Genomic DNA, 11,546 nt, shown 5'->3' with positions numbered 1-11,546 from the left:
ACACAGGGAGCCCAGCCTGGCAATCTATGATGACCTCTCGGGAGATGGGGGCAGGGGAGGGAGGCTCAAGTGGGAAGGAATATACATATATAATTATGACTGATTCACGTGGTTCTATGGCAGAAAGCAACATAAAAATTAAAGCAATTTTCCTCCAATTAAAAAATACATTTAAAAAATCAGTTATCTTTGTAAATTTACTTATCCCCTTGTTAAATGTTCATTGGGATTCTATGCTATGGCATTTTGGCAGATTCAGGGATAAAAGCAACAAAATATCAAAACAAATACTTAGTTCACACAATTGATGTTTAAAATCAAGATAGAATGTGCTCATAACCTCTTTTCTTCAAATAGTGCTAAAATTTTCGGATAAAATAACAAGCCAACTGGTTAAGAACAAATTTATCAATTTTTTAAAAATCTGCCAAGCCCTGCACAATCACTGGTCTTTTTTCCCATAAACATGTGCTGGAAATACACATAGTATTACTGAAATAGAGACTGAGTTTCCTGAGATAACATAGTAGATATCTTTTGCATGGGTTTATATATCAGATAGGCCAAGACTTAGCAAATAATTTTGGAAACTGGAAATACTTGATAAGAATAAGTCTACATGCACATCCACAGGTTGAAGTGGGAACTTCCCAGGTATGGTTGTTGAGATGCAGGCATGTAGGTGAGAGTCTTAGCCCTAGGTCATAGGATTTTTTTTTTTTTTTTTTTTTTAGGTCATAGGATATTGATTGTTGGTAAAACACAAAGTCTTTCTCTCTTACTCCTCTCACCTAAAAGAATTTGATCACTTAAGTCCATGACCCTCACAACCTATGTTTGCCTCATTTCATCCAGCTCTGACCCACAACACCTCCCCTACCCCTACCCCTTGTCACCTATGTCCAATAGTGACTCTTGACTTCTCCGGGCACTGAAGCTTGTAGTACCTCCTTTTGGAAACCACTCCTGCTTTGATCGTCATGAAACACTTCACACTCTTTTCATGCCTCCCTAATTTCTCCTCATTTATTTTTTAGGCCTCTCTTCCTTTCCCTACCTTTTAGGCATCTCTTAAAACTCTTTACACGAGTTTCTTCACTTTCCAGTTTTTCACTTGCTGAGTCAACTCACACCTACAGCTTCAACTATCACTTCTATGTGGATGACTCTCCAAATCTAAATCAGAAATGTAATCTCTCTGGCAGCCTCCAGTTCCATATTTCAGCTGCTTACTTGGTATTACCCTCTGGCTCTTCTGAAAACACTTGAAATTCAATGCGTCTAAAACTGAGTCAGTATTTTCTCCAGGGTGCATATCTGTCTTTAGACTTCGCTGTTTAACACTAATGGTATTAGCATCCTCTGTGTGTGTGTGTGTGTGTGTGTGTGTGTGTGTGTTAGTCCCTCAGTTGTGTCCGACTCTTTGCGATCCCATAGACTGTAGCCTGCTAGGCTTCTCTGTCCATGGAATTCTCCAGGCAAGAATACTGGAGTGGATTGCCATTCCCTTCTCCAGGGGATCTAACCAATCCAGGGATCGAACCCAGGTCTCCTGCATTACAGGCAGATTCTTTACCATCTGAGCCACTGGGGAAGCCGATATTAGCAACCTTTAATCATGGAAATTCTAAAACTAGTACAGTCTCAGTTGCCACCTCGGCCTCAATGGCCAATTCCTGCAGCATGTACCTATGTCAAGTATTCTACCCCATCCCTTCTTTTCCAGTTTTTCTGCCTCTTCTTTAACAGAGTTCTCTCACCAAGACTACAGAAAATTTCTTGCCCACGCTCTCTTCCCCGTATAATTGGTCCTGCTTACTGCCTACTCTCAACTGAGCTCTCACTTTGTACACTAGTTAAGGCAAAGCTCCTTCTCCTCAGTTGGTTTAGACCATAGGGACCCATTAATCCCCCATTAGCCTATCCCCCACCCCAGGTACCCAGCCATAGTCCTCAAACCATGGGAGGAAGACGACATAGATCATCTCAAGTAATAGATAGCCCAATGCATACTACACGTCATAGAGATGCCAGGAGTAATTAATAAGCTATTGAAGATAGGATTCTTTTATAGAGGTTATTTTCTTCCTACTCATTTTAGCACTACAAGAAATTTATCTCAAATCAACTGCAATCAAATCAAATACATACAAATAGCAACATATTGATAACTGATAGCACCATTAATTACTTGGTTTTTTCCACTTCTCTATTTACACAGGTTTCTACTTCAGGAAATTTGTCAAAGGAATTGCTTAGTTTGTTGTTGTGTAGTTGCTAAGTCAAGTCCAACTCTGCAACCACATGGACTGTAGCCTGCCAGGTTCCTCTGTCCATGGGATTCTCTAGGCAAGAGTACTGGAGTGGGTTGCCATTTCTTTCTCCAAGGGATCTTCCCAACCGAGGGATTGAACCCTCATCTCTTCCATCTCCTGCACTGGCAATCACATTCTTTACCACCGATCCACCTAGGAAGCCCTGTTTCGGCCTTTACCCTAAAGAAAACCTTGCTTTCTTGCAGAAGACTGATAAATAGATTAAGTCATTTTAGATGATTAGGGCATTTTTTATTCTAAATTGACAACATAAATCCACTCTTACATGCAAAGGATTAAGCTAAATTCTCAAAATTTATGGGTACTTAAAAAACTCAGAGATGCAAATATTTTAAATGTAACAATGTATTGAGTGAAAAAATACTCCTCACTCTAATCCTTTTTCTGTAGTTCTGAAATATTGGCTTTCCGAGAACACTTATGGTTTTGACTTCCTAAGCATTCATCATAACATCGTGATATATTTTTCCAGAAGCAGTGGATTTAATCTTATCACATAACTGTTACTGGAGTTTGGGTAAACAATGATTTTTTTAAGGCAGTAGCTTAAGTGTAAGAATGAGGTCCACTGAAATAGAAACCAAGCATGCAATTAGAAATTATTTTGTATATCTTTTCTAAGATTCAGTCCAATATAAATAAGAGCTTAAGCAAGAAAGAAGTCTGATGAGATCATTCTTTGATTTATCATCATCCCATAGTATTCAGCAAAGCATTCATCACACTGTGGTGACCCCTAAAAAAGGTCAAATGTTTCTTATTTAGAAATTGCCTTGATTGACTCTTCCTTTGTAAAAGTAAAGAAACTAGAGAGTTTAAGAGCCAGTTTGCTCCTGGTGCTTAAACTCCACATTGTTTTGACACGTTCCATCTCAAAGCACAGCCAGTCATTCATGATCACTCTGTTCAAAGCCCCTCTCCCACCTTCATGTTCTATCTCTGTGAATGAATTTCAATTTTCCTTATGTAGGGTTAGCACAGAATAATGGATAATCACAACATCATGGAGCTCAGGTAGATTTGGGGTCTGACACTGTTTCTATCACATATTAAATATGTAACCTTGGCTAACTACTAATTTCGCTAACACCTTGCCATTCGAAGTGTGGTCTGTGGACCAGCAGCATCTGCAACACCTGGGAACTTTTCAAACATGCAAACTTGCAGCCCCATCTGGGAACTTTGGAGTCAGAATGTCCACTTAAATTCTCCATTAAAATCGTCAATGGGGGAGGAGGAGAGGAGGAGGATAAAGACAGTAGTTTTTACAGGGTGCTGTTTTATAAGATCCAGAAAGTGACTCATAATTTAAGGATTATTACATGACAAGTTTTAATTTGTACAAGTCTTTTAATTTGTAATAGAATTCTTGCAAGCTAGACATTACCTCACTGTCTCATTAAAAGCTTTGCTATTATTCCTAATTCATTTTGATGATCTATTTTTCAAATGGTGATAAGTAGAATGATACGGGAGTGTGTGTGTGCTCAATTTCTTAGTCGTGTCCGACTCTTTGCAACCTGCTGAACAGTAGGTAACCCACCAGGTTCTTCTGTCCATGGAATTTTCCAGGAAAGAAATACTGGAGTGGGTTGCCATTTCCTTTTCTAAGGGATCTTCTAGACTCAGGGATCTAACCCACATCTACTGTGTCTCCTGCATTGGCAGGCAGATTCTTTACCACTGAGCCACGGGGGAAACCCTATGATATGGAGTGATGGGTCATAATTTGGTTTTTTTTACTTTGATTTGAGAATTTCTGATTAGATACAGAATGCCTTTCTCTTTTTAGCTTTATTTTGATGAACTGTTACTTCTAAGTCCTGCCTTCTGTTAGTATCTGTTTATCTGTTTAATGTATTTTATCCTAAGATTTCCTATGCCTTTGAATGTGGTTACAGACTCACAACGTGTGACTAGCATCTCTGCCCTGAACTTGATAAAATTTTGGGAAAGACAGCCCTTTCAGGATCCTGAACATGGGATCCAGATTTAAACACACACGTCTGAACTTAATCCAAGACCAGAGAATCCTATTTTAAAAGATTTCTCCAAGCAGCTTTTTCTTGTATCTCACAATCTGCAGTGATTTAGGCAGAGATATGGAATAAAGAGCTGAATTTTCAGCTTCTGGAGCCTACTATGTCATTTGAAAACAACCTCTGTGATATTGGACAAGCCATTGAATTTTGTGCCTTGGTATGGAATGGAAATAATTGTACACTATGACTTAGCAAGTCTGTTGTGGTTTCCCATAGCTGTCTTTGCTGTGCTATGAAGGTCCAATCTGATAACTTATGCAAACAAAACCCTTCACAGGCTTTCCCCACACCTGACCCTCATCTCTGTTACTCTCCTAAATCACCTTTATCCCTTTCTCATAATTGTACAAACCCCTAAGTTAGCTACATATTAGGCACGATTTCTCTATTAGTAGCTTCTAACAAAGCACATTTTTCTTGTTAGAATCACTGAGTTTTCCTCTCAGGTTCCTTCCTTTCTCCTTCTAATTACAGCATGAATTCACATTTCCACAATTCCAGAGAGGATTTCTTGCAAGCTAAAAAAAGGTCTTTGCAAGAACTCACGGATCAGGTCCACTTTGGAGAAGGGGAGGGTTATCGCAGTCTGCATGCAGCCTGCAAGTAACTCTTTATTCCTAAGAGAATGTTACAACGATGAGGTTTACCAAATGCTTACTATGTACCAAGCACCACCCCAGGCATTTTGCACACACTCATTCAGTTCTCAGATTACCCAGTGACTATTATCAGCCTCATCCGTAGTTTACAATGAAATCCCAGACACAAGGACGCTCAATCACTTGCCCAAAGTATGGAGCCAGGCAATCAAAGACGCAGTATTAGTCATAGTGATGCTTTCTTTCTTTTTACTGCACATGGATTCTGAATTTCACAAGAAGGTATCCGGATGCACCTTTATCGGGATGTGAATACTTTCTTTGGGCTCCCAGCAGTTGGCTGCTGCCCCCTGGAGAGTGACGTTACATCGGAGGGGGGCCAGGAGGCAGAGAGCGAGCCAGCGAGCGAGCGCACAGCCCTAAGCGTGCAGCCTGCAGGCAGGCGCCGGCGGTCCGAGACGCCAGGCGGTGGCAGGTGGAACCGGGACAGGATCCTCGGAACCTGTTGCTGAAACCCAACCAGGACGCTTCGACGCCGCTGGGGCTCTGCCCCGGCGTGGTCTGCAGGTAGGGGCGCGGATCAGACTGGGCTGGGGACCCCAGTGCCCGCGGCTGGCTTGGATGATTCGCATTAGCGATTGGGGAGTGTTATCTTGGATTTTGCGACTTTATTCTTTCCACTTTTCCCAAATCCCTTCCTAATCCCACGGGGCAGTGTCTGTGGACTCACAGTCCAGGAAGGCGACCCTTTGGTCACCAGCGTGACTTTTTGGGGCTTCTGTGCCCAGGCTGTCCAGACCACTGATGCCCTTTCCCAGGCTCCTAGCGCTGGGATGGAGCTAGGAACGGGGAGGAGGGAGCCACTTTTATAACCTTAAAGTTCTCCAAAAACCCCTCCATAGCAACCCCACCCCTCCCTTTTTTTATAGAACTTTCCTGTTGAGTCTTCTTGAAGTCCATGCCTGATATAGTGAGTTTTCTAAACTTCTGTCTACATTTATGATGATTTGAGCAATGATCTTTGGTTATTTGAGTGAGGCTGCATCTTGTATGCTTTTATTTGCCAGAAAGGCTAAACAATGTGGTTTTTTTACCCAGGTCCAGCACAGAGCCCTCAGTGAAGGCACTTGGAGAGATTATTTTCAGCTCTTTCTCAGGAGAAAGGGTTTCCAGACAATGCCAAGTTTAGCCTGTCTTTTACCAAAACTCCAGGCATTTGCCAGAGGTTCAGCTCTTGGTCAAAGATAGCATCTGGTGTGGAAAAACAGGAGTGTTCTCTGCTCTGGGTTATCTTTTTTTTTTTTTAAGGCAGAACTGTAAACTAAGAAACAAAGATGCATTTGCTTATCCCTTCTTTTGCCCTCAGCTAGATTGTAGATTTTTCAAAAAATTATTTAAAGAGTCAAATCTAAGATGGCATAAGTTGTAAGAATATGATAGATTTCTTTTCTGATCAAAGTATTAAAAGTTATTTTAACCATATGTCTAAATTTCTCTTTCCATTATACATCCATAAATCATTTTCAACTGATAATGACCAATGATGGGCAAATTCTGGTTTGTAATGTGTGGACACATTTCTGTTTCCAGCTTCAACCCTAATTATGTAAACCAAAATAGCTTGTGTAAAATAATCTTAATATTTTAAGTTATGATTGAATTTGCAAAACTGCAGTGAAATGCTCAAGATAAAACCATTACCATGAACAGAGAGTTGAGTGGCAACTGTATGCAGAGTTTGGTTAGCATCTTTCATCTGTTAAAAGCTGCTATCATTTAAGAGAACAGAGCTTCACTGTATCCTGCATTATCATCATTAAAAAGTAGTTATTATAATAACCTAAAATGTAATTTCAATATTGCTTGATGATGCATTAATATGTTATTCATATGTTATCTTCTGCTTTTTTATTAACATAAATATTTTTCTAAAATCCATATCACCCAAAAAGATCTTCCTAATAGCCATTTTTCTTGATGTCCATAGGCATCTTCAGGAAAGTTTGACTCTCAAACATTTTTTTCTTAGTCTATCATCTATCTGTCTATTTTATCTGACATTTTTATTCCTGAGCATTTTATGAATGCATTACGAAGTATTTAAAAGTCTGTATTAGAAATTTGTTGTTTTATTTTTATGATTCTTTTAAGCCTTTTATAGCTCCTTTTAAGCACACCAGTATTCTTTTTTTACAGATTCAAAGGCTGTAGAATGTATAGATATAAATTTACTATTAACCAGTGAATGATTTGCTCCTTCAAAAATTATTTATTGTTTATTATTATTTATCTGTGTGTGTGACTGTTGATAAAAAAAATTCATGAAAATGCCTCTCTGATAAATATTCATGAATGCTTTCACTGTAGTGCCCTAAACTGGATCTCCAGCTGTAATACAGACGTAAGAATAACTGTTCCTCAAAGCATCATATATTAAAAAATAATCATTTTGTAAAATGTTACTTTCCTTATACTGGAGAGGGGAAGTTATTTTAAGTGAACACTTTAAAACTGTTGTACATATTAAAAGAAATATGTTCCTAAAATAGATCTATATAGTCTTATATTAATCTTACCAAGAAGTTCTCTTAAACACATGAATTTTATGCCTGCAATTAGCCTGCTGTTGACAGCTGATTTTTCTTTCTTTCCTAATTACCTTTAGTTTTAAGTTCTAGCTCTGGGGGATCAACTGGCTCTTAACTGAATTTTCCAATTGCCTTGAAACTGAACATTTGGGGTCTAGAAGGTCCCTTACTCTATTGAACCAAAGGCAGATGGAAAGATATTGCCCCAACAATGAGTTACAATGGTCACCACAACAAACAGCTGTTTTGAATGAGTGTTTTGTCCTTTAAGCACCTTGTGGAATTCTGAGATACCAGAGTTACAAAAATGAAGAGAGAAAGTTCTTTTCCCAGTCAGGTTTCTCAGTTGGCTCTGCGCCTGAGGCAAATCATTTAACTTGAGTCTAAATTTCTCAAATATAAATGGATAAGTTAGAATATGCTTTCTAAAATCTTTTCACCCCTCTGGGTTTTCCTGTTGCTATGATAAGAGGGCAGACGATCCAGGGTGAGAAGGCGTAGATACCCTTGTTTTGCTACTTGAAAGCAGCCACCCTTAAGGCAAGGCCTGAAAATTCTGTAAAATCACTATCTGTCTCAACTGGGCGATTAGAAGGAATGAATGGAGTGGTATAGGTGACTCTGCTGGATGCAGCCTCTGGCACAGCGATGTTCTTTAGGACACCCATCTCTGACAGATCGAAAGTTCTCCTTCTCTGCAGAGGGGAGCAGATGAGACAAGTGCAGAGAAATTCCTTCCACGTGTTCAAGTGGCTGTTACCGTCCATGCCTGCGTGCTAAGTTGCTTCAGTCATGTCTGACTCTTTGCGACCCTATGGGCTGGAGCCTGTCAGGCTCCTCTGTCCATGGGATTTTACAAGCAAGAATACGGGAGTGGGTTGCCATTTCCTTCTCCGGGGGATCTTCCTGACCCAGGGATCAAACCCGTGTCTCTTATGTCTCCTGCATTAGCCACCGGGGAAGCCCTACCAGTGCAGCTTCTCCAGTGTGTATCAGGGATCAGGACACAGGATGATCAGAGCCTCAAGCATGGCGAGAATGCCTCTTTGATATTTCACCAACTCTCCCCTCACACACAAAAATTCAAAATGAGTCAGGACAGCACAAAAATCCATCTCCATGCCACACAGACTGAGACTTCAGTTCAGTTCAGTCGCTCAGTCGTGTCCGACTCTTTGCGGTCCCATGAATTGCAGCACGTCAGGCCTCCCTGTCCATCATCAACTCCCAGAGTTTACTCAAACCCATGTCCATCGGGTTGGTGATGCCATCCAACCATCTCGTCCTCTGTCGTCCCCTTCTCCTCCTGCTCCCAATCCCTCCCAGCATCAGGGTCTTTTCCAATGAGTCAACTCTTCGCATGAGGTGGCCAAAGTATTGGAGTTTCAGCCTCAGCATCAGTCCTTCCAATGAACACCCAGGACTGATTTCCTTTAGGATGGACTGGTTGGATCTCCTTACAGTCCAAGGGACTCTCAAGAATCTTCTCCAACACCACAGTTCAAAAGCATCAATCCTTTGGCGCTCAGCTTTCTTCACCGTCCAACTCTCACATCCATACATGACTACTTGAAAACTATAGCCTTGACTAGATTGACCTTTGTTGGCAAAGTAATGTCTCTGTTTTAAATATGCTATCTAGGTTGGTCATAACTTTCCTTCCAAGGAGTAAGCGTCTTTTAATTTCATGGCTGCAGTCACCATCTGCAGTGATTTTGGAGCCCCCAAAAATAAAGTCAGCCACTGTTTCCACTGTTTCCCCATCTATTTGCCATGAAGTGATGGGACGAAATGCAATGATCTTAGTTTTCTGAATGTTGAGCTTTAAGCCAACTTTTTCACTCTCCTCCTTCACTTTCATCACGAGGCTTTCTAGTTCATTTTCACTTTCTGCCATAAGGGTGGTGTCACCAGAATATCTGAGGTTATTGATATTTCTCCCGGCAATCTTGACTCCAGCTTCTGCTTCTTCCAGCCCAGTGTTTCTCATGAGGTACTCTGCATATAAGTTAAATAAGCAGGGTGACAATATACAGCCTTGACGGACTCCTTTTCTTATTTGGAACCAGTCTGTTGTTCCATGTCCAGTTCTAACTGTTGCTTCCTGACCTGCATACAGGTTTGTCAAGAGACAGGTCAGGTGGTCTGGTATTCCCATCTTTTTCAGAATTTTCCACAGTCTATTGTGATCCACAATGGATCACATTGGATCCACAGATCCACTGTGTGTAATCCACACAGTCAAAGGCTTTGCCATAGTAAATAAAGCAGAAATAGGTGTTTTTCTGGAACTCTCTTGCTTTTTCGATGATCCAGCGGATGTTGGCAATTTGATCTCTGGTTCCTCTGCCTTTTCTAAAACCAGCTTGAACATATGGAAGTTCACGGTTCACATATTGCTGAAGCCTGGCTTGGAGCATTTTTGAGCATTACTTTACTAGCGTGTGAGATGAATGCAATTGTGCGGTAGTTTGAGCATTCTTTGGTATTGCCTTTCTTTGGGATTGGAATGAAACCTGACCTTTTCCAGTCCTCTGGCCACTGCTGAGTTTTCCAAATTTGCTGGCATATTGAGTGTAGCACTTTCACAGCATCATCTTTCAGGATTTGAAATAGCTCAACTGGAATTCCATCACATCCACTAGCTTTGTTCATAGTGATGCTTTCTAAGGCCCACTTGACTTCACATTCCAGGATGTCTGGCTGTAGGTGAGTGATCACAACATCGTGATTATCTGGGTCGTGAACATCTTTTTTGTACAGTTCTTCTGTGTATTCTTCCCACCTCTTCTTAATATCTTCTGCTTCTGTTAGGTCCATACCATTTCTGTCCTTTATTGAGCCCATCTTTGCATGAAATGTTCCGTTGGTATCTCTAATTTTCTTGAAGAGATCTCTAGTCTTTCCCATTCTGTTGTTTTCCTCTATTTCTTTGCACTGATCGCTGAGGAAGGGTTTCTTCTCTCTCCTTGCTATTCTTTGGACCTCTGCATTCAAATGGGAATATCTTTCCTTTTCTCCTCTGCTTTTTGCTTCTCTTCTTTTCACAGCTATTTGTAAGGCCTCCTCAGAGAGCCATTTTGCTTTTTTGCATTTCTTTTTCTTGAGGATGGTCTTGATCCCTGTCTCCTGTACAGTGTCACAAATCTCCGTCCATAATTCATCAGGCACCCTATCTATCAGATCTAGTCTCTTAAATCTATTTCTCACTTCCACTGTATAATCATAAGGGATTTGATTTAGGTCATACCTGAATGGTCTAGTGGTTTTCCCTATTTTCTTCAATTTTAGTCTGAATTTGGCAATAAGGAGTTCATGATCTGAGCCACAGTTACCTCCCGGTCTTGTTTTTGCTGACTGTATAGAGCTTCTCCATCTTTGGCTACAAAGAATATAATCAATCTGATTTCAGTGTTGACCGTCTGGTGATGTCCATGTGTAGAGTTTTCTCTCTTGCTGTTGGAAGAGGGTGTTTGCTATGACCAGTGCGTTCTCTTGGCAGAACTCTATTAGCCTTTGCCCTCCTTCATTCTGTACTCCAAGGCCAAATCTGCCTGTTACTCCAGGTGTTTCCTGACTACCTAATTTTGCATTCCAATCCCCTATAATGAAAAGGGCATCTTTTTTAGACAGGCCCTATTCCAGTTCTCTGTCAAGCTGGGTGTAGTTCTGTTCCAGTTTAACACACCAGACACATTATATCAGGGGAATCATAACAGCTGCAGAACCCCAATCACTCCACTGCAGTAATTTAAAGAAAGAAAGAAACTACAAACAAAATAACACCTGCAATGCCAAGAAATTGGTTCTCTCTTAACTTTGTTGCCACTGAAAATTTAACATGTCTAAATACTACCAATATTTCTTACTTCATTTTCTTTTGGGGCTGTTGAAAGGCTTCATTTAAGTGTCTGCATAAAATCTGGGTTCCACTGAGGCACTGAGAGACTAAGACATCTTCTGCTGGAACTAATGCATCTT

General features: G+C 40.6%; 1 protein-coding gene across 2 annotated transcripts in view; it reads left to right on the top strand.

Moving 5' to 3' along the window:
* Positions 1-5,412: 5,412 nt before the first annotated feature.
* Positions 5,413-11,546, top strand: part of NPFFR2 (neuropeptide FF receptor 2) — an 83,574-nt gene continuing 77,440 nt past the window's right edge. The window contains exon 1 of one of the 2 annotated variants that reach the window (XM_061145222.1): positions 5,413-5,544. The gene's annotated coding sequence lies outside the window, so the exon portion shown is untranslated. The remainder of the gene's footprint in view (positions 5,545-11,546) is intronic. The other variant, XM_061145224.1, reaches the window with a different exon arrangement.

This window comes from Dama dama, chromosome 6 (assembly GCF_033118175.1).
Source record: "Dama dama isolate Ldn47 chromosome 6, ASM3311817v1, whole genome shotgun sequence".
Classification (NCBI taxonomy): Eukaryota; Metazoa; Chordata; class Mammalia; order Artiodactyla; family Cervidae; genus Dama; species Dama dama.
This window is presented reverse-complemented; position numbering and strand designations above follow the sequence as displayed.